Source organism: Oncorhynchus kisutch, linkage group LG28 (assembly GCF_002021735.2).
Source record: "Oncorhynchus kisutch isolate 150728-3 linkage group LG28, Okis_V2, whole genome shotgun sequence".
In the NCBI taxonomy this organism is placed as follows: domain Eukaryota; kingdom Metazoa; phylum Chordata; class Actinopteri; order Salmoniformes; family Salmonidae; genus Oncorhynchus; species Oncorhynchus kisutch.
In genome coordinates, this window is record NC_034201.2 from 44,007,052 (window position 1) to 44,032,390 (window position 25,339).

A 25,339-nucleotide genomic window follows, 5' to 3' on the forward strand; every position below is an offset into this window, starting at 1 on the left:
GTGTTGTCTGCTCACACTGCTTTGCTTTATCTTGACCAGGTCGCAGTTGCAAATGAGAACTTGTTCTCAACTAGCCTACCTGGTTAAATAAAGGTGAAATAAAAAAATTAAAAAAAAACATGTTGATGATTTCATTCGTGTGCTGTCTGTAACCTGGTAGATTGACTGATAACCTGAACCAGGTTGTAGGCACTAGTTAAAGTTTGAAGCTTTCTCTCGAGTGGGCAGCCTCACGAAAGACAGTCAATATTGAAATCACCCAGAAAATATACCTCTCTGTTGATAACACATACTGTACATTATCAGGCATGTTATCCTGATACTGACTGTTATAGCACTTGGCTGTCTATAGCATCTTCCCAACAGAATGGGCTTTAGGTGAGGCAGGTGAACTTGTAGCCATATTACGTCAATAGTATTTAACATGGAATGTGGCTCTGAATATAAATGGCAACACCTCCACCTTTGCATTTCTGTCTTTTCTGTAGATGTTATTTAACAGGAATGTGGCTCTGAATATAAATGGCAACACCTCCACCTTTGCATTTCTGTCTTTTCTGTAGATGTTATAACCATGTATTGCTACCTATAACCTATTATCTAACTGAGTTTCGAACAAATTGTGACCCGATTCAGGAAACTAGGCATATGTTGCAAGTCACGACTTCACAGGAGAGCTGTTAAAATGCGTTTTTTTTCTTCTCATTTTGACAGAAAGTGGTTTCATTACAAGTGTACTGTTAGCTAGCTAACGTTAGCTGGCTGGGTCGCTAGCTAACGTTGTGTATGATCTTATTCTTCGTAACATTTGCTTGACTAGTTATAGCCATAGAACCTGGTTGGTTAGCTACCTGCAGATTCACGCAAGGTAGTAACATCATGAGTTGTGATTATGGTCCATTGTTTAGCTAGCTAGCTAGCTACATGTCTTAACAAAGGACTCCATTATGCAAGTATCCATTTCAATAGAATGTCACTGCAACTGTTGCTAGACGTACTAGCTGGTAAATTCGCTCTGGCTATCTACTCCGATTTCAGACTACGGTTAAGATAGTCTAGCTAGCTACATTTTCAGATATTACACATTTCTAATTTTGACAAAGTGGTTTCATTTCAAGTGTACTGTTAGCTAGCTAACATTAGCTGGCTGGGTCGCTAGCTAACATTGTGTATGATGTTATACTTCATTTCACAGACACATTTGCTTGACTACTCATAGCCGTAGAACCTGGTTGGTTAGTTAGGTAGTAATGTCATAAGTTGTGATTATGGTCCATTGTTTAGCTAGCTAGCTACATGTCTTAACAAAAGACTCCACTCTAATTTTGACAAAGTATTTTAATTTCAAGTTAGTGTACTGTTAGCTAGCTAACTTTAGCTGGCTGGCTCACTAACTAACGTTACGTCATGTGTGGGGATTCATTGTTGACCTAGCTAGCTATCTAGCTACATTTCTTAACAAAAGACTTAGTGTGCCAGAGCGCAGATTAACTGATACATTTTTTGAATGCTCAAGACCCGTTGAATATGTCTGGTGTCAGTAAACATTGGCAACAAAGCGTAATTAAATTGTTGCCAGCAGCACTGTTACAGTCACCAATGCTCTGGATAACATGAAAACTGCCTAACCAGCTCTGCTAGGAGGAGTAAAATGGTCAGAGTGAGGTGTTCTCTCATTATGTGTCTGCAAGTAGCTAGCCAATGTTAGCCAGTTAGCTTGGTTACTTGACTGTCGTTGTGAGGTCAGAGCTTTCGGAACAACCCTACTTATTGGCCAGAGCGTCTAGTGAGCGCTATGAATGCGAAACGCTCTGAATTTAGGAACAGACAATCTGTCAGCACAATTTGCAGTCACCAACACTCTGGATAACATACTGTAACAGCCTAACCAGCTCTGCTAGGGCGAGTAATGTTCAGTAAGCTGTTCTCTCTCTAGCTTAGATGTCTGGAAGTAGCTGGCAAGTTAGTACAGAACGCACAGATCAACCCTTAAAGAGATGGGTGGGGCTCAGGCTTAAGAGGGTGTGAACTAGAGCGATTGTGATGTTTCAACGCTGATACCGATACCGATTATTGGAGGACCAAAAAAACCCGATATCATTTTTATTTGTAATAATGACAATTACAACAATACTGAATTAACACTTTTATTTTAACTTAATATAATACATCAATCAAATCAATTTAGCCTCAAATAACTAATGAAACATGTTCAATTTGGTTTAAATAATGCAAAATCAAAGTGTTGGAGAAGAAAGTAAAAGTGCAATAAGTGCCATGTAAAAAACCTAACGTTTAAGTTTCTTGCTCAGAACATGAGAACATATGAAAACTGGTGGTTCCTTTTAACATGAGTCTTCAATATTCCCAGGTAAGAAGTTTTAGGTTGAGGTTATTATAGGAATTATAGGACTATTTCTCTCTATACCATTTGTATTTCATATACCTTTGACTATTGGGTGTTCTTATAGGCACTTTAGTATTGCCAGTGTAACAGTATAGCTTCCATCCCTCTCCTCACCCCTACCTGGGCTCGAACCTGTAACACATCGACAACAGCCACCCTCGAAGCATCGTTACCCATCGCTCCACAAAAGCCCTTGCAGAGCAAGGGGAACAACTACTCCAAGTCTCAGAGTGAGTGACGTTTGAAACTCTATTAGCGCGCACCCCGCTAACTAGCTAGCCATTTCACATCAGTTACACCAGCCTAATCTCGGGAGTTGATAGGCTTGAAGTCATAAACAGCCCAATGCTTGATGCATTGCGAAGAGCTGCTGGCAAACGCACGAAAGTGCTGTTTGAATGAATGCATACGAGCTTGCTGCTGCCTACCACCGCTCAGTCAGACTGCTCTATCAAATATCAAATCATAGACTTAATTATAACATAATAACACACAGAAATACAAGCCTTAGGTCATTAAAATGGTCAAATCCGGAAACTATCATTTCGAAAATAAAATGTTTATTCTTTCAGTGAAATACGGAACCGTTCTGTATTTTATCTAACGGGTGGCGTCCTTAAGTCTAAATATTCCTGTTACATTGCACAACCTTCAATGTTATGTCATAATTACGTAAAATTCTGGCAAATTAGTTCGCAACGAGCTAGGCGGCCCAAACTGTTGCATATACCCTGACTCTGCGTGCAATGAACACAAGAGAAGTGACACAATTTCACCCTAGTTTAATATTGCCTGCTAACATGAATTTCTTTTAACTAAATATGCAGGTTTAAAAATATATACTTCTATGTACTGATTTTAAGAAAGGCATTGATGTTTATTGTTAGGTACATTCGTGCAACGATTATGCTTTTTTCCGCAAATGCGATTTTGTTAAATCATCCCCCGTTTGGCGAAGTTGGCTGTCTTTGTTAGGAAGAAATAGTCTTCAGTTTGCAACGAGCCAGGCGGCCCAAACTGCTGCATATACCCTGACTCTGTTGCACAGAACGTAAGAGAAGTGACACAATTTCCCTAGTTAAAATAAATTCATGTTATCAGGCAATATTAACTAAATATGCAGGTTTAAAAATATATACTTGTGTATTTATTTTAAGAAAGGCGTCGATTTTTATGGTTAGGTACACATTGGTGAAACGACAGTGCTTTTTTTGCGAATGCGCTTGTTAAATCACCTGTTTGGCCAAGTAGGCTATGATTCAATGATAAATTAACAGGCACCGCATCGATTATATGCAATGCAGGACAAGCTAGATAAACTATTAATATCATCAACCATGTGTTAACTAATGATTATGTTAAGATTGATTGTTTTTTATAAGATACGTTTAATGCTCACTAGCACCTTACCTTGGCTCCTTGCTGCACTCACATAACAGGTAGTCAGCATGCCACGCAGTCTCCTTGTGGAGTGCGATGTAATCGGCCATGATTGGTGTCCAAAAATGCCGATTACGATTGTTATGAAAACTTGAAATCGGCCCTAATCAATCGACCATTCCGATTAATCGGTCGACCTCTAGTGTGAACAATGCTGAATGGCAAAGAAGACCATGAAGGGCTCTCCAATAGCAGAACCAAAACATTGAAAGACGTTTTTCTCAAAAGTGAGTTTACAAGTTGATCAACTTTTAATGCAGAATTACTTTCCCATTGTTTCCTCAAATTGAGTGTATGATATGCCATTTCGTAGCTCTGAGCCTCTACTTCTATCCAATGTCAAAAACAGACATTTAAATGTTGCTACAATTATTGATTTCATGAAACTTGTTTCTTAAGCTACGTATGTTAAAGTGGGCTATTTTTAGCAATTTTCTGGGATGCTTGATTGTTTTCATTGGTTTACTGGGAAGCTTAGTGGAGGTAGACATGCTCATGTTATTTATGTTAGTGCAGGGTGAGCTGCACACAGTGGATTTCCTACTAGGGCACACCGCCTCAGTGCTAACAGTATAACTCTGGTTCATAGACACATGATACTGATGGGGAGCCCCTTTCGGAAACGGTCCCCTATTTCGATACGCTCCAGCCGTGCACCGTTCGTGCGAGATGAAGCCGAACTGTCTGACCAAGTGGCCCTACATTGGTGTTCCGGTGCGGGGAGTGGCACACTCAGGCTGCGAAGCATGTGGTGATGGTCATCCCGTAACGCATCGGTGCCAGAAACACGTGTCTATGAACACATAGACACGTGTCTATGAACCAGAGTTATACTGTTAGCACTGAGGCGGTGTGCCCTAGTAGGAAATCCACTGTGTGCAGCTCACCCTGCACTAACATAAATAACATGAGCATGTCTACCTCCGCTAAGCTTCCCAGTAGGGGAGCCCCTGCTGATGATTTTGCAGAGGAATTCAGGGCAGTAAGAGGGACATAAATGAGGTTACTTACATTGTGTCTTCCTACACCCCTTGGATATTGTACATTCGCTGAAACATTACGACAACTCAGCGACACAATGGTAGGGATTAACTGAGCTGGACTTGGGTCACTGATAAGTCATTGTCTCAAAGCAGCCTTATAATGCTGTGAGAGGATCCAGGAACCTGCGTTACAATGGTAGGGATTAACTGAGCTGGACTTGGGTCATTGATAAGTCATTGTCTCAAAGCAGCCTTAAAATGCTGTGAAAGGATCCATGAACCCGAATGATTTGGGTGGATCACTTCCTCCTTAAGAAACAAGCTTTGTTTCCAGAAGGTATCAAAATTGTCAATAAATGATACACCCATAGAGCAAAAGCTGCATAACCAAGGTCATACATGGTCATGAACTCATTATAATTATTAGTCAGTAAAAGTCACAATACATTTTTCATGTTAAAGATTAATTTATGAAGTGAGAGAGGATTTGTAGGTAGCACCTGGAAGTGTCTGCCCTCTGCTCTGAACGTCAATTAACCTATCAACTAGTGCTACTTTTTTTTATAACAACACAGAGTATTGAACACTAATGGAAGCAATGTGTACTGAACACTAAAGGAAGGAGTGTGTACTGAACACTAAAGGAAGCAATGTGTATTGAACTCTAAAGGAAGGAGTGTGTACTGAACACTAAAGGAAGGAGTGTGTACTGAACACTAAAGGAAGCAATGTGTATTGAACTCTAAAGGAAGGAGTGTGTACTGAACACTAAAGGAAGGAGTGTGTACTGAACTCTGAAGGAAGGAGTGTGTACTGAACACTAAAGGAAGGAGTGTGTACTGAACTCTGAAGGAAGGAGTGTGTACTGAACACTAAAGGAAGGAGTGTGTACTGAACTCTGAAGGAAGGAGTGTGTACTGAACACTAAAGGAAGGAGTGTGTACTGAACTCTGAAGGAAGGAGTGTGTATTGAACTCTAAAGGAAGGAGTGTGTACTGAACACTAAAGGAAGGAGTGTGTACTGAACACTAAAGGAAGGAGTGTGTACTGAACTCTGAAGGAAGGAGTGTGTATTGAACTCTGAAGGAAGGAGTGTGTACTGAACACTAAAGGAAGGAGTGTGTACTGAACTCTGAAGGAAGGAGTGTGTATTGAACTCTAAAGGAAGGAGTGTGTACTGAACACTAAAGGAAGGAGTGTGTACTGAACTCTGAAGGAAGGAGTGTGTACTGAACACTAAAGGAAGGAGTGTGTACTGAACTCTGAAGGAAGGAGTGTGTACTGAACACTAAAGGAAGGAGTGTGTACTGAACTCTGAAGGAAGGAGTGTGTATTGAACTCTAAAGGAAGGAGTGTGTACTGAACACTAAAGGAAGGAGTGTGTACTGAACTCTAAAGGAAGGAGTGTGTACTGAACTCTGAAGGAAGGAGTGTGTACGCCACGTTATCTGTTGTCATGAGAGGGCTGAAACACTTCAGGATGTTTATTGTTTTGTAGAGCTAAGAAATACCTTTCACCTTTAAAAATAAGACACGACAGTAAATCTAACCTGTTTCGATTTTACAGTTGAGATATGGGAGCAATCACTATTGATTATTTCCACTAACAATAATGAATGATTACAGACAAGTGTTAGGAAACCGCATTGCGACTGAATGTCTTTCATTGGGGAATTACATTTGTTATCCATTTGACTCCAGTAGAACGATATTCGTAAGTGTCCTTCATTTAAAATAAGGTTTATATATGAATTGATGTTAGGGTGACGAAAGGAGAAAGGGTCATAGATTATGACCAACTGAAGTTTGTCTTTGCTGTGTTTCAATGACTTTCTGGATGTAAACTTTGTTGGTGCAGGGAGCCAGCAGCCTTCCATTCTATTAGGACTGCCTCCCTCTCCTCTGAGTGTCCGGGCTAGAAGCAGCCCAGCCTGTGTATGATTTAGCTTATCTCTCCTCCCAGACACTAATACGCCTGGCCACCATCTGACTTGTGTGTGTGTGTCCAAATCAAATCAAATTTTATTTGTCACATACACATGGTTAGCAGATGTTAATGCGAGTGTAGTGAAATGCTTGTGCTTCTAGTTCCGACAATGCAGTAATAACGAACAAGTAATCTAACTAACAATTCCAAAAAAACTACTGTCTTATACACAGTGTAAGGGGATAAGGAATATGTACATAAGGATATATGAATGAGTGATGGTACAGAGCAGCATAGGCAAGATACAGTAGATGATATCGAGTACAGTATAACATATGAGATGAGTATGTAAACAAAGTGGCAAAGTTAAAGTGGCTAGTGATACATGTATTACATAAGGATGCAGTCGATGATATAGAGTCCAGTATATACGTATGCATATGAGATGAATAATGTAGGGTAAGTAACATTATATAAGGTAGCATTGTTTAAAGTGGCTAGTGATATATTTACATCATTTCCCATCAATTCCCATTATTAAAGTGACCCAACAGAGATGTGTTTGATCAAATGAATCAACGTGAGAGTTACAAAATTGTGTATAAAACAGTGGTCATCGAACTTTTCTGAGCCGAGATCACTTTCTACGTCAAAATGCAGGCTGAGATCTACTGCAAAATAATACAAAATATATTAAAAAATAAGACATGACTTAAAAAACGTAAACCTATGCAACATCAACCAATTATAAACAGTCATGTAGTCTATAGGCTCAATACATTATCTCTGTATATCGTCTACTCTTGAATTGCACTGCCAATGTTGTTCAAATCTGACTATTTATCTGACTATTTATCTGGCTATTTAAAACACATTTGTTGTATTACTTTGAGGCATACATTTAAACCATTTGCATTTGGTTTAAATGTATGAGAGACAGAGACAGAGAGAGAGAAAGAGAGAGAAAGAGAGAGAGAGAGAAAGAGAGAGAGAGAGAACGAGAGAGAGAGCATTGGAGAGAGAGCATTGGAGAGAGAGAGAGAGAGAGAGAGAGAGAGAGAGCATTGGAGAGAGAGAGAGAGAGAACAGTGGAGAGAGAGAAAGAGAGCAGTGGAGAGAGAGAGAGAGAGAGCAGTGGAGAGAGAGAGAGAGAGCAGTGGAGAGAGAGAGAGAGAGCAGTGGAGAGAGAGAGAGAGCAGTGGAGAGAGAGAGAGAGCAGTGGAGAGAGAGAGAGAGCAGTGGAGAGAGAGAGAGAGCAGTGGAGAGAGAGAGAGAGAGTGAGAGAGCAGTGGAGAGAGAGAGAGAGCAGTGGAGAGAGAGAGAGCAGTGGAGAGAGAGAGCAGTGGAGAGAGAGAGCAGTGGAGAGAGAGAGAGAGAGCAGTAGAGAGAGAGAGAGAGAGCAGTGGAGAGAGAGAGAGAGAGCAGTGGAGAGAGAGAGAGAAGTGGAGAGAGAGAACGAGAGAGAGAAAGAGAGAACGAGAGAGAGAACGAGAGAGAGATCGAGAGAGAGAACGAGAGAGAGATCGAGAGAGAGAGAGATCAGTGGAGAGGCTGACTCTCACCGTCCCTCAGCTCTTACTCCCTCCGCTGAAGGACGATATTCCAGCTGATGGCCGAAACTCAAATCACAATTCACTATTTCTGACTTGTGCACCAATTCATGTTGTTACTCGTATTGGTATTGGTACTTGTTTGGACCCTCATTAGCCCCTGTAAAAGCATCAGCTACTCCTCCTGCAATCCACATGAAACATAACATCATACGCTGACATCGGAAAGTATTCAGACCCCTTGACTTTTTCCACATTTTGTTACTTCATACAGTCTTGTTCTAAAATGTATTAAATTGTTTTTCTCATCAATCTACACACAATAATGACAAAGCAAAATTATTTTTATTTTTTTTGCAAATGTATAAAAATCAAAAGAATAGAAATATAACATTAACATTAGTATTCGTATAACATTAGTATTAGTATACCATTAGTATTAGTATACCATTAGTATTAGTATAACATTAGTATAACATTAGTATTAGTATAACATTAGTATTAGTATAACATTAGTATTAGTATAACATTAGTATTAGTATAACATTAGTATTAGTATAACATTAGTATTAGTATAACATCAGTATTAGTATAACATCAGTATTAGTATAACATTAGTATTAGTATAACATTAGTATTAGTATAACATTAGTATTAGTATAACATTAGTATTAGTATAACATCAGTATTAGTATAACATTAGTATTAGTATAACATTAGTATTAGTATAACATTAGTATTAGTATAACATTAGTATTAGTATAACATCAGTATTAGTATAACATTAGTATTAGTATAACATTAGTATTAGTATAACATTAGTATTAGTATAACATCAGTATTAGTATAACATTAGTATTAGTATAACATTAGTATTAGTATAACATCAGTATTAGTATAACATCAGTATTAGTATAACATTAGTATTAGTATAACATTAGTATTAGTATAACATCAGTATTAGTATAACATTAGTATTAGTATAACATCAGTATTAGTATAACATTAGTATTAGTATAACATTAGTATTAGTATAACATTAGTATTAGTATAACATCAGCATTAGTATAACATTAGTATTAGTATAACATTAGTATTAGTATAACATTAGTATTAGTATAACATTAGTATTAGTATAACATTAGTATTAGTATAACATCAGTATTAGTATAACATTAGTATTAGTATAACATTAGTATTAGTATAACATTAGTATAACATTAGTATTAGTATAACATTAGTATTAGTATAACATTAGTATTAGTATAACATTAGTATTAGTATAACATCAGTATTAGTATAACATTAGTATTAGTATAACATTAGTATTAGTATACCATTAGTATTAGTATAACATTAGTATTAGTATAACATCAGTATTAGTATAAACATTAGTATTAGTATAACATTAGTATTAGTATACCATTAGTATTAGTATAACATTAGTATTAGTATAACATTAGTATTAGTATAACATTAGTATAACATTAGTATTAGTATAACATTAGTATTAGTATAACATTAGTATTAGTATAACATTAGTATTAGTATACCATTAGTATTAGTATAACATTAGTGTTAGTATAACATTAGTATTAGTATAACATTAGTATAACATTAGTATTAGTATAACATTAGTATTAGTATAACATTAGTATTAGTATAACATTAGTGTTAGTATAACATTAGTATTAGTATAACATTAGTGTTAGTATAACATTAGTGTTAGTATAACATTAGTATTAGCATAACATTAGTATTAGTATAACATTAGTATTAGTATAACATCAGTATTAGTATAACATTAGTATTAGTATAACATTAGTATAACATTAGTATTAGTATAACATTAGCATTAGTATAACATTAGTATTAGTATAACATTAGTATTAGTATAACATTAGTATTAGTATAACATTAGTATAACATTATTATTAGTATAACATTAGTGTTAGTATAACATTAGTATTAGTATAACATTAGTATTAGTATAACATTAGTATTAGTATAACATTAGTATAACATCAGTATTAGTATAACATTAGTATTAGTATAACATTAGTATTAGTATAACATTAGTATTAGTATAACATTAGTATAACATTAGTATTAGTATAACATTAGTATTAGTATAACATTAGCATTAGTATAACATTAGTATAACATTAGTATTAGTATAACATTAGTGTTAGTATAACATTAGTATTAGTATAACATTAGTATTAGTATAACATTAGTATTAGTATAACATTAGTATAACATTAGTATTAGTATAACATTAGTATTAGTATAACATTAGTATTAGTATAACATTAGTATTAGTATAACATTAGTATAACATTAGTATTAGTATAACATTAGTATTAGTATAACATTAGTATTAGTATAACATTAGTATAACATTAGTATTAGCATAACATTAATATTAGTATAACATTAGTATTAGTATAACATTAGTATTCAGACCCTATCCTCAGAACTGAGTTGAAGCACATTTGGCAGGGATTACAGTCTTGAGTCTTCTTAGGTATGACGATACAAGCTTGTATTTGGGGAGTTTCTCCCATTTCTTCTGCTTGTTGGATGGGGAGCATCGCTGCACAACTATTTTCAGGTCTCTCCAGAGATGTTCAATCGGGTTTATTCAGGCCAAAGAGTTCATAACTCTGGAGCTCTGTCAGAGTTAGCATCGGGTTCTCGGTCACCTCCCTGACCAAGGCCCTTCTCTCCCAATTGCTCAGTTTGGCCAGGCGACCAGTCTTGGTGGTTCCAAACTTCTTCCATTTAACCTATTAAGGCTACCCCCTACTTTTAATAATGACATATCAGGCAATTTCCGGCGAATGATGGAGGCCATTGTGTTCTTGTGGACCTTCAATGCTGCAGAATTGTTTTGGTACCCGTTCCCAGATCTGTGCCATGACACAATCCTGACTTCGGAACTCTACAGACAATTACTTCAACCTCATGGCTTGGTTTTTGCTCTGACATACACTGTCAACTTGTGGGACCTTATATAGACAGGTGTGTGCCTTTACAAATCATGTACAATCAATTGAATTTACCACAGGTGGACTCTAAACCAGTTGTAGAAACATCTCATGGAGCTCAATTTCAAGTTTCATAGCAAAGTGTCTGAATACTTATGTAAATAAGGTATTTCTGTCTTTTATTTATAATATAATAATTAGCTTTGTCATTATGGGGTATTGTGTGTAGATTGATGAGGAAAACATGTCATTAAATCAATTTTAGAATAAGGCTGTAACATAACAAAATGTGAAAAAAGGTGAAGGGATCGGAATACTTTCCAAATGCACTGCATAAAATGGCTATGTCTCTTCACAGTCCCCTTCGTGCAGTAATGTGTGCTTTTATCTGTTTTTTGAAACTGGTTTTATTGCTACCTTGAGTTACCTGGGATGGCAGTGAGTTCCATGTAGTCATGTTACCTGGGTTACCAGAGAGTTCCATGTAGTCATGTTACCTGGGTTACCAGAGAGTTCCATGTAGTCATGTTACCTGGGTTCCCAGAGAGTTCTATGTAGTCATGTTACCTGGGTTACCAGAGAGTTCCATGTAGTCATGTTACCTGGGTTCCCAGAGAGTTCTATGTAGTCATGTTACCTGGGTTACCAGAGAGTTCTATGTAGTCATGTTACCTGGGTTACCAGAGAGTTCCATGTAGTCATGTTACCTGGGTTACCAGAGAGTTCCATGTAGTCATGTTACCTGGGTTACCAGAGAGTTCCATGTAGTCATGTTACCTGGGTTCCCAGAGAGTTCTATGTAGTCATGTTACCTGGGTTACCAGAGAGTTCCATGTAGTCATGTTACCTGGGTTACCAGAGAGTTCCATGTAGTCATGTTACCTGGGTTACCAGAGAGTTCCATGTAGTCATGTTACCTGGGTTACCAGAGAGTTCCATGTAGTCATGTTACCTGGGTTACCAGAGAGTTCCATGTAGTCATGTTACCTGGGTTACCAGAGAGTTCCATGTAGTCATGTTACCTGGGTTACCAGAGAGTTCCATGTAGTCATGTTACCTGGGTTACCAGAGAGTTCCATGTAGTCATGTTACCTGGGTTACCAGAGAGTTCCATGTAGTCATGTTACCTGGGTTACCAGAGTTCCATGTAGTCATGTTACCTGGGTTCCCAGAGAGTTCTATGTAGTCATGTTACCTGGGTTACCAGAGAGTTCCATGTAGTCATGTTACCTGGGTTACCAGAGAGTTCCATGTGGTCATGGCTCTATTTAATACTGTGCGTTTCCCAGCCTCTGTTCTGAACCTGGGGACTGTGAAGAGACACTCTGGTTGCATGTCTTGTGTTGTACCGATGAGTGTCCGAACTGTGTGTTTCTCAACCTCTGTTCTGGACCTGGGGACTGTGAAGAGACCTCTGGTTGCATGTCTTGTGTTGTACCGATGAGTGTCCGAACTGTGTGCCAACTACTTGAACAGACAGTTTGAAATCTTCAACACCTCACGCAAAGACCAAGAGTGATGCAGTCAAATTCTCCTTAATAACTTTGAGCCAGAAGAGATGTATATGCATGTTACTGACCATTTCCCTCCGTTGCCTAGTTAAATAAAGGTTACATTTAAACATTTAAAAAAACATATAATTGCGATGCGTCCTGCACAGTTTGGCCAGGCGGGCCAGCTCTAGGAAGAGGCTTGGTGGTTCCAAACTTCTTCTATTTAAAATCCGTTGAGCCGTCAGCGTAGATATACACACAGGCTTTATTCAAGGTCAGTGGGAGGTCATTTGTAAAAACAGAAACGGCTCTAGCTGGATGCCCTGCGGTACACCACACTCAACTGAATTTGCACGAGAGAGGCTTCCATTAACGAAAACCCTCTGTTTTCTATTAGATAGGTAACTCTCAATCATAATTAAGGCAGAGGATACAAATCCAAAACACCTATGTTTTTTTTTAGCAATAGGTTATGATCAATGACATCGAAAGCTGCACTGAAGTCTAACAAAACAGCTCCCACAATCTTCTTACTATCAATTTCTTTCAGCCTATCATCTTCATTTGTGTCAGTGCCAGGCATGTGGAGAGCCCTTCCCTATATGCGTGCTGAAAGTATGTTGTTCATTTGTTCTCTGTAAAAAAAAAACGTTGTATTTGATCAAACACATTTTTTTTCTACAAGTTTGCTAAGAACTTGTAGCAGGCTGATTGGTTGGCTGTTTGAACCATTAACAGGGTGCTCTGCAATTTTCTTTAACCTTTATTTAATTAGGCAAGCCAGTTAAGAACAAATTCTTATTTACATTGACAGGCTACCAGGGAACAGTGGGTTAGCTGCCTTGTTCAGGGGCAGAACGACAGATTTTCACCTTGTCAGCTCGGGGATTCGAACCCACTGATCTAACCACTAGACAACCTGCTGCCACTATTATTGTCACGTCCTGACCTTAGTTCTTGTTTTATGTCTCTGTTTTAGTTTGGTCAAGGTGTGAGTTGGGGTGGGCATTCTATGTTTTTGTTCTATGTGTTGTATTTCTGCTTTTGGCCTGGTATGGTTCCCAATCAGAGGCAGCTGTCGTTCGTTGTCTCTGATTGAGAACCATACTTAGGTAGCCTGTGTTCCCACTATAATTTGTGGGTAGTTGTTTCCTGTTTAGTGTATGTCACCTGACAGAACTGTTTTGTTTCTTCCTTTCACTTTGTTATTTTGTTTCGTGTGTTCAGTTCTAATAAATTAACATGGACACTTACCACGCTGCATATTGGTCCAATCCTTCCTACTCCTCCTCAGACGACGAAGAGATTCATTACAATTATTGTGTAGCTGAATGACCTTTTCCTCCCTCCATGTCTGAGGGCACACACCATCTTCTAGGGTTAAATTGAAGATGTGTCAAAATGGATTTGTATTCCGCTACCAACCTCAGCAATTTACCATCCAGGTAAATAGAAATTTCACCTCTTCCACTCCCACTTTGTGGAACTCTCCGCTACAGTTCATTATTTGGTCCATTATGCTAAAATACAAAGGCTCAGCATTTGTTGTTTGCATGTCATACCTAAGTTTGCTAATCTTGTCAACAAAAAAGTTATTAAAATGGTTGACAATATCAAAGGGTTTTGTTATGAACAAGCCATCTGCCTCAATGAAGGATGGAGACAAGTTTTTTGTTGTTGCCTAGAATTTAATTTAAAGTATTACAGAGCTTTTAACTCTCATTCATCTTTGTTCCATAGTATATTTTCTTCTTCTCTTTGTTTAGTTACGTGATTTCTCAATTTACTGTATGTTTGCCAGTCTGCTGTGTTGGTAGACTTATTTGCTATTCCCTTTGCCTCATCCCTCTCAGCTATACAGTTTTTCAACTCATCATCTATCCATGGGGATTCGGCAGTTCTAACAGTCAGTTTCGGTGCCTTAGTACCATGGCACCGACAGAGATGGTCGCCTCGCTTGGAGTTCTTAGGAAACTACGCAGTATTGCGTTTTTTTAATGTATTATTTCTTACATTGTTACCGGAGGAAATCTTAAGTCGTATTACATACAGCCGGGAAGAACTATTGGATATAATAGCAATGTCAACTTACCAACTTTACAACCAGGAATATGACTTTCCCAAAGCGGATCCTCTGTTCGGACCTCCACCCAGGACAATGGATACCAGTAGTCGACCCAAAACAACGGCGCCGCAGAAGGGGCCGATGAAGCGGTCTTCTGGTCAGGCTCCATAGACGGGCACATCGCCCACCGCTTCCGAGTATACTACTCGCCAATGTCCAGTCTCTTGACAACAAGGTAGAAGAAATTTGTGCAAGGATTGCCTTCCAGAGAGACAGAGATTGTAACATTATTTGTTTCATGGAAACATGGCTCACTCGGGATATGTTGTCAGAATTGGTTCAGCTACCGGGCTTCTCCATGCATCATGCCGACAGAGATAAACCTCTCTGGGAAGAAGAAGGGCGGGGATGTATGCTTCATGATTAATGACTCATGGTGTAGTCTTAACAACATACAGGAACTCAAGTGCTTCTGCTCACCCGATCTACAATTCCTTACAATCAAATGCCGGCAATTTTACCTACCAAGAGAATTCTCGTCAGTTATAGTCACAGCTGTGTATATTCCCCCTCAAGCAGACACCAAGACGGGCCGTGGGTACTAAGGAACTTCACTGGACTATATGCAAACTGGAAACCATATATCCCGAGGCTGCATTTATTGTAGCTGGGGATTTTAACAAAGCAAATTTGAGAACAAGGCAACCAAAATTCTACCAGCATATTGATTGCGCTACGCGCATGTGCAATAACCTCAACCACTGCTACTCTAACTTACGCGATGCATACAAAGCCCTCCCCCGCCCTCCCTTCGGCAAATCCGACCATGACGCCATCTTGCTCCTACCATCTTATAGGCAGAAACTCAAACAGGATGTACCAGTGACGAAAAACATTCAACGCTGGTCCGACCAATCGGAATCCACGCTTCAAGATTGTTTTGATCACGCGGACTGGAATATGTTCCGGTCAACCTCAGAGAACAACATAAACCTATATGCTGACTCGGTGAGTGCGTTTATAAAGAAGTGCATTGGAGATGTTGTACCCACTGTGACTATTAAAATCTACCCTAACCAGAAACCGTGGATGGATGGTGGAATTTGCGCAAAACTGAATATAAACAGTGTAGTTATTCCCTCTGAAAGGCAATTAAACAGTGAAATGCCAGTACAGGGACAAGGTGGAGTCGCAATTCAACGGCTCAGACACGAGATGTATGTGGCAGGGTCTACAGGAAATCACGGATTACAAAAAGAAAACCAGCCATGTCACGGACACTGACGTCAAGCTTTCAGACAAACTAAACACTTTCTTTGCCTGCTTTGAAGAAAATACAGTGGCACCATCACGGCCCGCTAACAAGGACTGTACCCCCCCCCTGCTTCTCCGTGGCTGACGTGAGTAAAACATTTAAATGTGTTAATCCTCGCATGGCTGATGGCCCAGACGGAATACCTATGTAAGAATGCTGTTCATTGACTACAGCTCAGAATTTAACACCATAGTACCCTCCAAGCTCATCATCAAGCTGGAGGCCCTGGGTTTCAACCCCGCCCTGTGCAATTGGGTCCTGGACTTTCTGTTGGGCCGCCCCCAGGTGGTGAAGATAGGAAACAACATCTCCACTTCGCTGACCCTCAACACGGGGGCCCCACAAGGGTGTGTTCTCAGCCCTCTCCTGTACTCCCTGTTCACCCACGATTGCGTGACCATGCACGCCTCCAACTTAATCATCAAGTTTGCAGACGACACAACAGTAGTAGGCCTCATTACCAACAACACCGAGATAGCACTCAACGACAACAAAACAAAGGAGATGATCATGGACTTCAGGAAACAGCAGAGGGAGTACCCCCCTATCCACATCGAAGGGACAGCAGCGTAGAAATTGGAATGTTTTCAGTTCCTCAGCGTACCCATCACTGACAAACTGATCCACCCACACAGACAGTGTGGTGAAGAAGGCGCAACAGCGCCTGTCTCAATGTAGGCAGCAGCCTCTCCTGTCGGTACAGCCTGGGATGGCAACTGCACCACCCTCAACTGCAAGGCTCTCCAGAGGGTTGTGCGGTCTGCACAACGCATCACTGGAGGCAAACTACCTGCCCTCCATGACACCTACAGTACCCGATGTCACAGAAAGGCCAAAAGATCAAGGACAACAACCACCGAGCCACTGCCGCTATCATCCAGAAGGCGAGGTCAGTACAGGTGCATCAAAGCTGGGACCGAGAGACTGAATAACAGCTTCTATCTCAAGACCATCAGACTGCTAAACAGCAATCACTAACTCAGAGAGGCTGCTGCCTACATTGAGACCCAATCACTAGTCACTTTAAACAATGCCACTAAAAATAATGCCACTTTAATCATGTTTACATATCTTACATTACTCATATCACATGTATATATGTATATACTGTATTTTATACCATCTACTGCACCTTGCCTATGCCGCTCGACCATCACTCATCCATATACTTACATGTACATATTCTCATTCACCTCTTTAGATTTGTGTGTATTAGGTAGTTGTTGGGTAATTCTTAGATTACTCCTTAGATATTACTGCACCGTCGGAACTAGAAGCACAAACATTTCGTAAACACTCGCATTAACATCTGCTAACCGTGTGCATGTGACAAATAAAATTGGATTTGATTTGATGGGCGCATGCAGATCAGTAACTGGAAGAAACAGTTACTGATATGTGCAGCGTCCAGATGTTCCTCATTACACACATCAGACCAACACATAGTTTTACATATTCAACATAGGAATCATTGCAAAACCTCTTTTTTTTAGATATGGCTATTGTACTGTATAATGACCACTACATCCGATGGGTGTGGATACTACTTTAGAGCAGATTGTGATCAATACAAGTGGATTATTTAGTTCCTGTTGTTTTTACAAATACCGGGGTAGGTTGTTGTTTTTGCAAATACCGGGGTAGGTTGACTGATGACTTGAACCAGATTGCAGGCCCTGGTTACAGCTCAGAGCTTATTTTTGAAAGGGCATCTTGATGACAACCAGTCAATATTTTGGTCACCTCTCTATTGACATCACATACATTATTCAACATTTTACACATATAGTCCAAATACTGACTGTTAGCACTTGGTGGTCTAAAGCAACTTCCTAGGAGAATAATCTTTAGTTGGGGCAGATGAACCTGTCACCATATTACTTCCGCGTCATCTGACATGAGGTCCTCTCTCAGCCTGACAGGAACAGGAATATGCCTGAAAGGAATATGACAGGAATATGACTCTGGACATACATTTATTTACTTATTTAGCTAGGCAAGTCAGTTAAGAACAAATTCTTAATTTCAATGACGGCCTAGGAACAGTGGGTTAACTGCCTGTTCAGGGCAGAATGACAGATTTGTACCTTGTCAGCTCGGGGGTTTGAACTTGCAACCTTCCAGTTACTAGTCCAACGCTCTAACCACTAGGCTACATGGCAACACCTCCTCCATTTGCATTTCTATCGTTCCTATATATTCTATAACCACGTATGACGAGAGAACATGAAATATTAGAAAGACAAACCGCTAATAACAACGCAAGTCTATCGATTACATTTTGTAGTGCGAGTGGATAGGGGGAGCGTGTTTTATGGCTTATAAAAGTATTGAATAAAGTGCTGACATCTGCTAATCATGTGTATGTGACAAATAAATTCAAAAATTCCCGGGGTTATTTTGAGTAAAATCTTAGAAGAAAACCCTGATGAAGATGGCTTGGCTGTCGAAAGGTTGGATGTTACATTTTTGCATCTGAGCTCCTAGAGTGTCCGGCTCCCCCTTTTATTTTCGAATAAAAATCTTAAACATGAACTCACTCCTAAAAACAGTATCTCTTTGCTGTATTCGTTGGCATTCTCTCTCCAGTCATGTTTTTTAAAGTTTTGAAATCTCACACAGTAGAGTCGACTATCAACTGTCAACTTCGCTGTGGCCTTGTGGAAGCTGCAGACCATGTGATCTGAGCTACCTGATTGGCCAGCGGACGGGGTTATAGGTACACTTGACTTCCTCTCTGGGCCCACCAGGTAGGCGGAGTTTGTACCTCTAGACACATGAAATGGTTTCAATTGGGAACATCCGACTAACCGCCACGCAGGGCAGCTAAATCAACCTACCGCAAACTGTGTTAAAATAATAATAAAAATAGTAACGGAAGGTTTTAACGTTGGGGCTTTTTAAAGTTTGGTGATCGACTAGGAAAGCCTTGGTGACCACTGGCATATAAAAAAAATACGTTTTACAACGTAGCAGCCCAACTGTTACGATCAATTAGGAGTGGTGGTCGGTGGAATCAGGCGCAGAGAGCAGGGTTCAGTCTTTCCTTCAAATTTATTCCCCAGTGCAACAAAACAGTCACGCCAACACACAGGGCGTATAATAGGTTGCCGGTCCAAACAACAGGACAAAATAGTCCGGAGAATAAATGTACAATTAACTCACACCATCAAACACTGAGTAATACAAACAAGCCCGCACAAATACCCAGCAGGCCTAGTGCCCTTAAATACCATACAAACAAACCTAATACAAAACAGGTGTACCCAATTACCCAATAACCAAAAACAAAGGGAAAGGAAATCGATGGCAGCTAATAGGCCGGCGACGACGACCGCCGAGCACCGCCCGAACAGGAAGAGGCACCGTCTTCGGCAAGGTTCGTGACAGGCCGACCCCGGCCTCGAGGACGACCCGGAGGACGAGGCGCAGGGCGATCTGGGTGGAGGCGATGGTAATCCCTCAAGAGGGAAGGATCTAAAATGTCCCTCCCCGGTACCCAGCACCTCTCCTCCGGACCGTACCCCTCCCAGTCCACGAGGTACTGCAGGCCCCTCACCCGGCGTCTCGAGTCCAGAATAGCTCGTACTGTGTACGCCGGGGACCCCTCGATGTCCAGAGGGGGTGGAGGGACCTCCGGTACCTCACTGTCTTGTAGGGGACCAGCTACCACCGGCCTGAGGAGAGACACATGAAACGAGGGGTTAATACGATAATAAGAGGGAAGTTGCAATCTATAACACACCTCGTTTATCCTCCTCAGGACTTTAAATGGCCCAACACACTGCGGCCCCAGCTTCCGGCAGGGCAGGCGGAGGGGCAGGTTTCGGGTCGAGAGCCAGACCCTGTCCCCTGGTGCGAACACCGGGGCCTCGCTGCGGTGGCGGTCAGCGTCTCTCTTCTGCCGTTCACTGGCCTGCCTGAGAGAATCCTGGACTGCCCGCCAGGTCTCTCTAGAGCGCTGTACCCACTCCTCCACCGCAGGAGCTTCGGTCTGACTCTGATGCCACGGAGCCAGGACCGGCTGGTAGCCCAGTACGCATTCGAATGGTGACATATTCGTGGACGAATGTCGAAGAGAGTTCTGGGCCAACTCCGCCCACGGGACGTACCTCGTCCATTCTCCTGGCCGGTCCTGGCAATACGACCTCAGAAACCTGCCCACTTCCTGGTTTACTCTCTCCACCTGCCCATTACTTTCGGGGTGATAACCAGAGGTAAGGCTGACCGAGATCCCCAGACGCTCCATAAACGCCTTCCAAACCCGAGACGTGAACTGGGGACCACGATCGGAGACGATATCCTCTGGAACCCCATAGTGCCGGAAGACGTGGGTAAATAGAGCCTCTGCAGTCTGTAGGGCCATAGGGAGACCAGGCAATGGGAGGAGACGGCAGGACTTAGAAAACCGATCCACAACGACCAGAACGGTAGTGTTCCCCTGAGATGGGGGAAGATCAGTAAGGAAATCTACCGCGAGATGGGACTATGGCCGTTGTGGAACCGGGAGGGGCTGTAACTTCCCTCGAGGAAGGTGCCTAGAAGCCTTACTCTGGGCGCATACCGAACAGGAAGAGACATAGAGCCTCACATCCCTAGCTAAAGTGGGCCACCAGTATTTCCCCCTAAGACCCCGCACTGTCCTATCAATCCCCGGATGACCCGCAGACGGTAGTGTGTGGGCCCACCGAATCAACTTATCACGGACACCAAGCGGTACGTAACTTCTACCAGTCGGACACTGTGTAGGCGCAGGTTCAACCCTCAACGCTCGTCGATGTCCGCGTCCACCTCCCATACCACTGGGGCCACCAGCCGAGAGGCTGGAAGGATGGGAGTGGGTTCGATGGCCCGGTCCCCGGTGTCATAGAGACGGGACAGCGCGTCGGCCTTAGTGTTGAGGGAACCTGGTCTGTAAGAGATCGTAAATCTAAAACGTGTAAAGAACATGGCCCACCTAGCCTGACGCGGATTCAGTCTCCTCGCTGCTCGAATATACTCCAGATTACGGTGGTCAGTCCAGATGAGAAAAGGGTGTTTAGCCCCCTCTAGCCAGTGTCTCCACACCTTCAGGGCTTTTACCATAGCTAGTAACTCCCGGTCCCCCACATCATAGTTCCGCTCCGCCGGACCCAGCTTCTTAGAAAAGAAAGCGCAGGGACGGAGCTTCGGTGGCGTACCCGAGCGCTGAGACAGCACGGCTCCAACCCCAGCCTCGGACGCATCCACCTCCACTATGAATGCTAACGAAGGGTCCGGATGCGCCAACACGGGAGCCCCAGTGAACAGTGCCTTCAACTGGTTGAAGGCTCCATCAGCCTCTGCTGACCACTGCAGACGCACCGCCCCCCCCTTTAGCAGTGAGGTAATGGGCGCCCCTACTTGGCCAAAACCCCGGATAAACCTCCGGTAGTAATTGGCAAACCCTAAAAATCGCTGCACCTCCTTTACCGTGGTCGGAGTTGGCCAATTACGCACGGCGTTAACGCGGTCACACTCCATCATCATCCCCGAGCTGGAAATGCGATAACCCAGGAAGGAAACGGCTGGTTTGGAGAACACACATTTCTCAGCCTTGACGTATAGGTCATGCTCCAGCAGTCGCCCAAGAACCCTGCGCACCAGGGAAACATGCGCGGCGCGTGTGGCAGAATAAATCAAGATGTCATCGATATACACTACCACACCCTGCCCATGCAAGTCCCTGAGAATCTCATCGACAAAGGATTGGAAGACGGCTGGAGCATTCATCAACCCATACGGCATGACGAGGTACTCATAGTGGCCTGATGTGGTACTAAACGCTGTTTTCCACTCGTCTCCTCCCCGAATACGCACCAGATTATACGCGCTCCTGAGGTCCAGTTTTGTGAAGAAACGCGCTCCGTGGAATGATTCCACCGCCGTAGCGATGAGAGGTAGCGGATAACTAAAACCCACTGTGATCGAATTGAGACCTCGATAATCAATGCACGGACGCAGACCTCCCTCCTTTTTCCTCACAAAAAAGAAACTCGAGGAGACGGGTGACATGGAGGGCCGAATGTACCCCTGTCTCAGAGCTTCCGTGACATATGTTTCCATAGCCACCGTTTCCTCCTGTGACAGCGGGTACACATGACTCCGGGGAAGTGCAGCGTTCTCCTGGAGGTTTATCACGCAATCCCACCGTCGATGAGGTGGTAATTTGGTCGCCCTCTTCTTACTAAAGGCGATAGCCAAATCGGCATATTCTGGGGGAATGCGCACGGTGGAAACCTGGTCTGGACTCTCCACCGTCGTGGCACCGATGGAAACTCCTATACACCTCTCTGAACACTCGTCTGACCACCCCTTAAGAGCCCCCTGTTTCCAGGAAATAAGGGGATTGTGAATAGCCAGCCAGGGAACCCCCAACACCACCGGAAACCCAGGTGAATCAATAAGGTAGAAACTGATCCTCTCCCTATGATTCCCCTGCGTTACCATGTCCAGCGGAATCGTGGCCTCCCTGACCAACCCTGACCCTAACGGTCGGCTATCTAAGGAGTGCACGGGGACAGGTGGGTCTATCTGTACTAACGGAATACCCAATTTACGGGCGAGTCCACGATCCATAAAACTCCCAGCTGCGCCTGAATCGACTAGCGCCTTATGCTGAAGAGAGGGGAAAAACGCAGGAAAAGAAATTAACAAAAACATGTGACCAACAGGGAGCTCTGGGTGAGTTTGGTGCTTACTCACCTGGGGTGGCCGAGGAGTGTTCCGCCGACCCTCTCGACTCCCAGAGGGACTCCTCCAACACCGGTCCGAAGTGTGTCCTCTCCGTCCACAATAGGAGCAGGAGGAGCCCCCTCTGATCCCCCTAGATGCAGCTCCTCCCAACTCCATCGGAGTGGGAGTGGGAGAGCTGGAAGGTGGAATTAACAGGACCCCTTCTGAACGCCCGCGGGCAGCTAGCAGGTTGTCCAATCGAATAGACATGTCTATTAGTTCATCCAGGGAGAGAGTTGTGTCCCTGCAAGCTAGCTCCCGGCGGACGTCCTCCCGGAGACTACACCGGTAATGGTCCATCAGGGCCCTGTCATTCCACCCAGCACCAGCAGCTAGGGTCCTAAACTCCAACGCGAATTCCTGTGCGCTCCTCGTCTCCTGTCTGAGGTGGAACAGTCGCTCACCCGCCGCTTTACCCTCTGGTGGATGATCGAACACAGCTCGGAAACGGCGGGTGAACTCCAGGTAGTTGTCCCGAGCCGAGTCTGGACTGTTCCAGACCGCGTTAGCCCAGTCCAGGGCCCTGCCCGTTAAACAGGAGACGAGGAGGCTCACACTCTCCTCACCCGAGGGAGCCGGATGCACGGTAGCCAGGTAGAGCTCTAGCTGGAGCAAAAATCCCTGGCAGCCAGCCGCCGCTCCATCGTACTCCCTCGGGGGGGAGAGACGCAGTGCGCCGGACCCAGAGGATGACATAGGTGGAGTAGGTGATGTCGGCAGTGGGGGGGCTGGGGTAGACGTCGGTAGGCCACTCCTCTCCCATCGTTCCATCCTCTCCATCATCTGGTCCATCGCGGTACCAATCCGATGGAGGACCGCTGTGTGGTGGTGAACGCGCTCCTCCATAGTGTGGAGAGGGGTGGTCGCTGCTCCTGCTGATTCCATTTGGTGGTGCGGGCTTCTGTTACGATCAATTAGGAGTGGTGGTGGGTGGAATCAGGCGCAGAGAGCAGGGTTCAGTCTTTCCTTCAAATGTATTCCCCAGTGCAACAAAACAGTCACGCCAACACACAGGGCGTATAATAGGTTGCCGGTCCAAACAACAGGACAAAATAGTCCGGAGAATAAATGTACAATTAACTCACACCATCAAACACTGAGTAACACAAACAAGCCCGCACAAATACCCAGCAGGCCTAGTGCCCTTAAATACCATACAAACAAACCTAATACAAAACAGGTGTACCCAATTACCCAATAACCAAAAACAAATGGCAGCTAATATGCCGGCGACGACGACCGCCGAGCACCGCCCGAACAGGAAGAGGCACCGTCTTCGGCAAGGTTCGTGACACCAACCTGTCATTTCGGTTTCATGCTCAAATGAATATTGATGGGCTTTAGTATGGATCCGATCTAAGCAGCATCTGTCACCCAGTTTTTAATTGACAGACTGCCGGGGATTGTAAAGACTTTGTTGTTGTGTTCACGTGGGTTCAGTATCCTGTGGAATTGAATAAGAAAAGGTGCAGTTAGCTACTGAATATTCTGAGTTAAGGGTCCTTGCTTGTCCAACCCCGTGAAGGAAGAATGAATAATCCATACCCTGTGGACACCCAAAGCAAGGTTGGACTGGCGCTATTAACTGGAAATAACCTAAACCTCCACACTATCACTTCCCTTTCCCCAAAAAAACAGCTCATCCTAGTGTAGAGTGAAATCCTACAATACTACAGATTACCAGGTAAGTCTTGTGTAGAGTGAAATCCTACAGATTACCAGGTAAGTCTTGTGTAGAGTGAAATCCTACAGATGACCAGGTAAGTCTTGTGTAGAGTGAAATCCTACAGATGACCAGGTAAGTCTTGTGTAGAGTGAAATCCTACAGATGACCAGGTAAGTCTTGTGTAGAGTGAAATCCTACAGATGACCAGGTAAGTCTTGTGTAGAGTGAAATCCTACAGATGACCAGGTAAGTCTTGTGTAGAGTGAAATCCTACAGATGACCAGGTAAGTCTTGTGTAGAGTGAAATCCTACAGATGACCAGGTAAGTCTTGTGTAGAGTGAAATCCTACAGATGACCAGGTAAGTCTTGTGTAGAGTGAAATCCTACAGATGACCAGGTAAGTCTTGTGTAGAGTGAAATCCTACAGATGACCAGGTAAGTCTTGTGTAGAGTGAAATCCTACAGATGACCAGGTAAGTCTTGTGTAGAGTGAAATCCTACAGATGACCAGGTAAGTCTTGTGTAGAGTGAAATCCTACAGATGACCAGGTAAGTCTTGTGTAGAGTGAAATCCTACAATACTACAGATGACCAGGTAAGTCTTGTGTAGAGTGAAATCCTACAGATGACCAGGTAAGTCTTGTGTAGAGTGAAATCCTACAGATGACCAGGTAAGTCTTGTGTAGAGTGAAATCCTACAATACTACAGATGACCAGGTAAGTCTTGTGTAGAGTTAAATCCTACAGTG

General features: G+C 42.7%; 1 protein-coding gene across 1 annotated transcript in view; it reads right to left on the reverse strand.

Moving 5' to 3' along the window:
- Positions 1-25,339, reverse strand: part of LOC109873361 (teneurin-2-like) — a 76,603-nt gene that overhangs the window by 50,731 nt on the left and 533 nt on the right. The gene's annotated exons all lie outside the window — the stretch shown is intronic.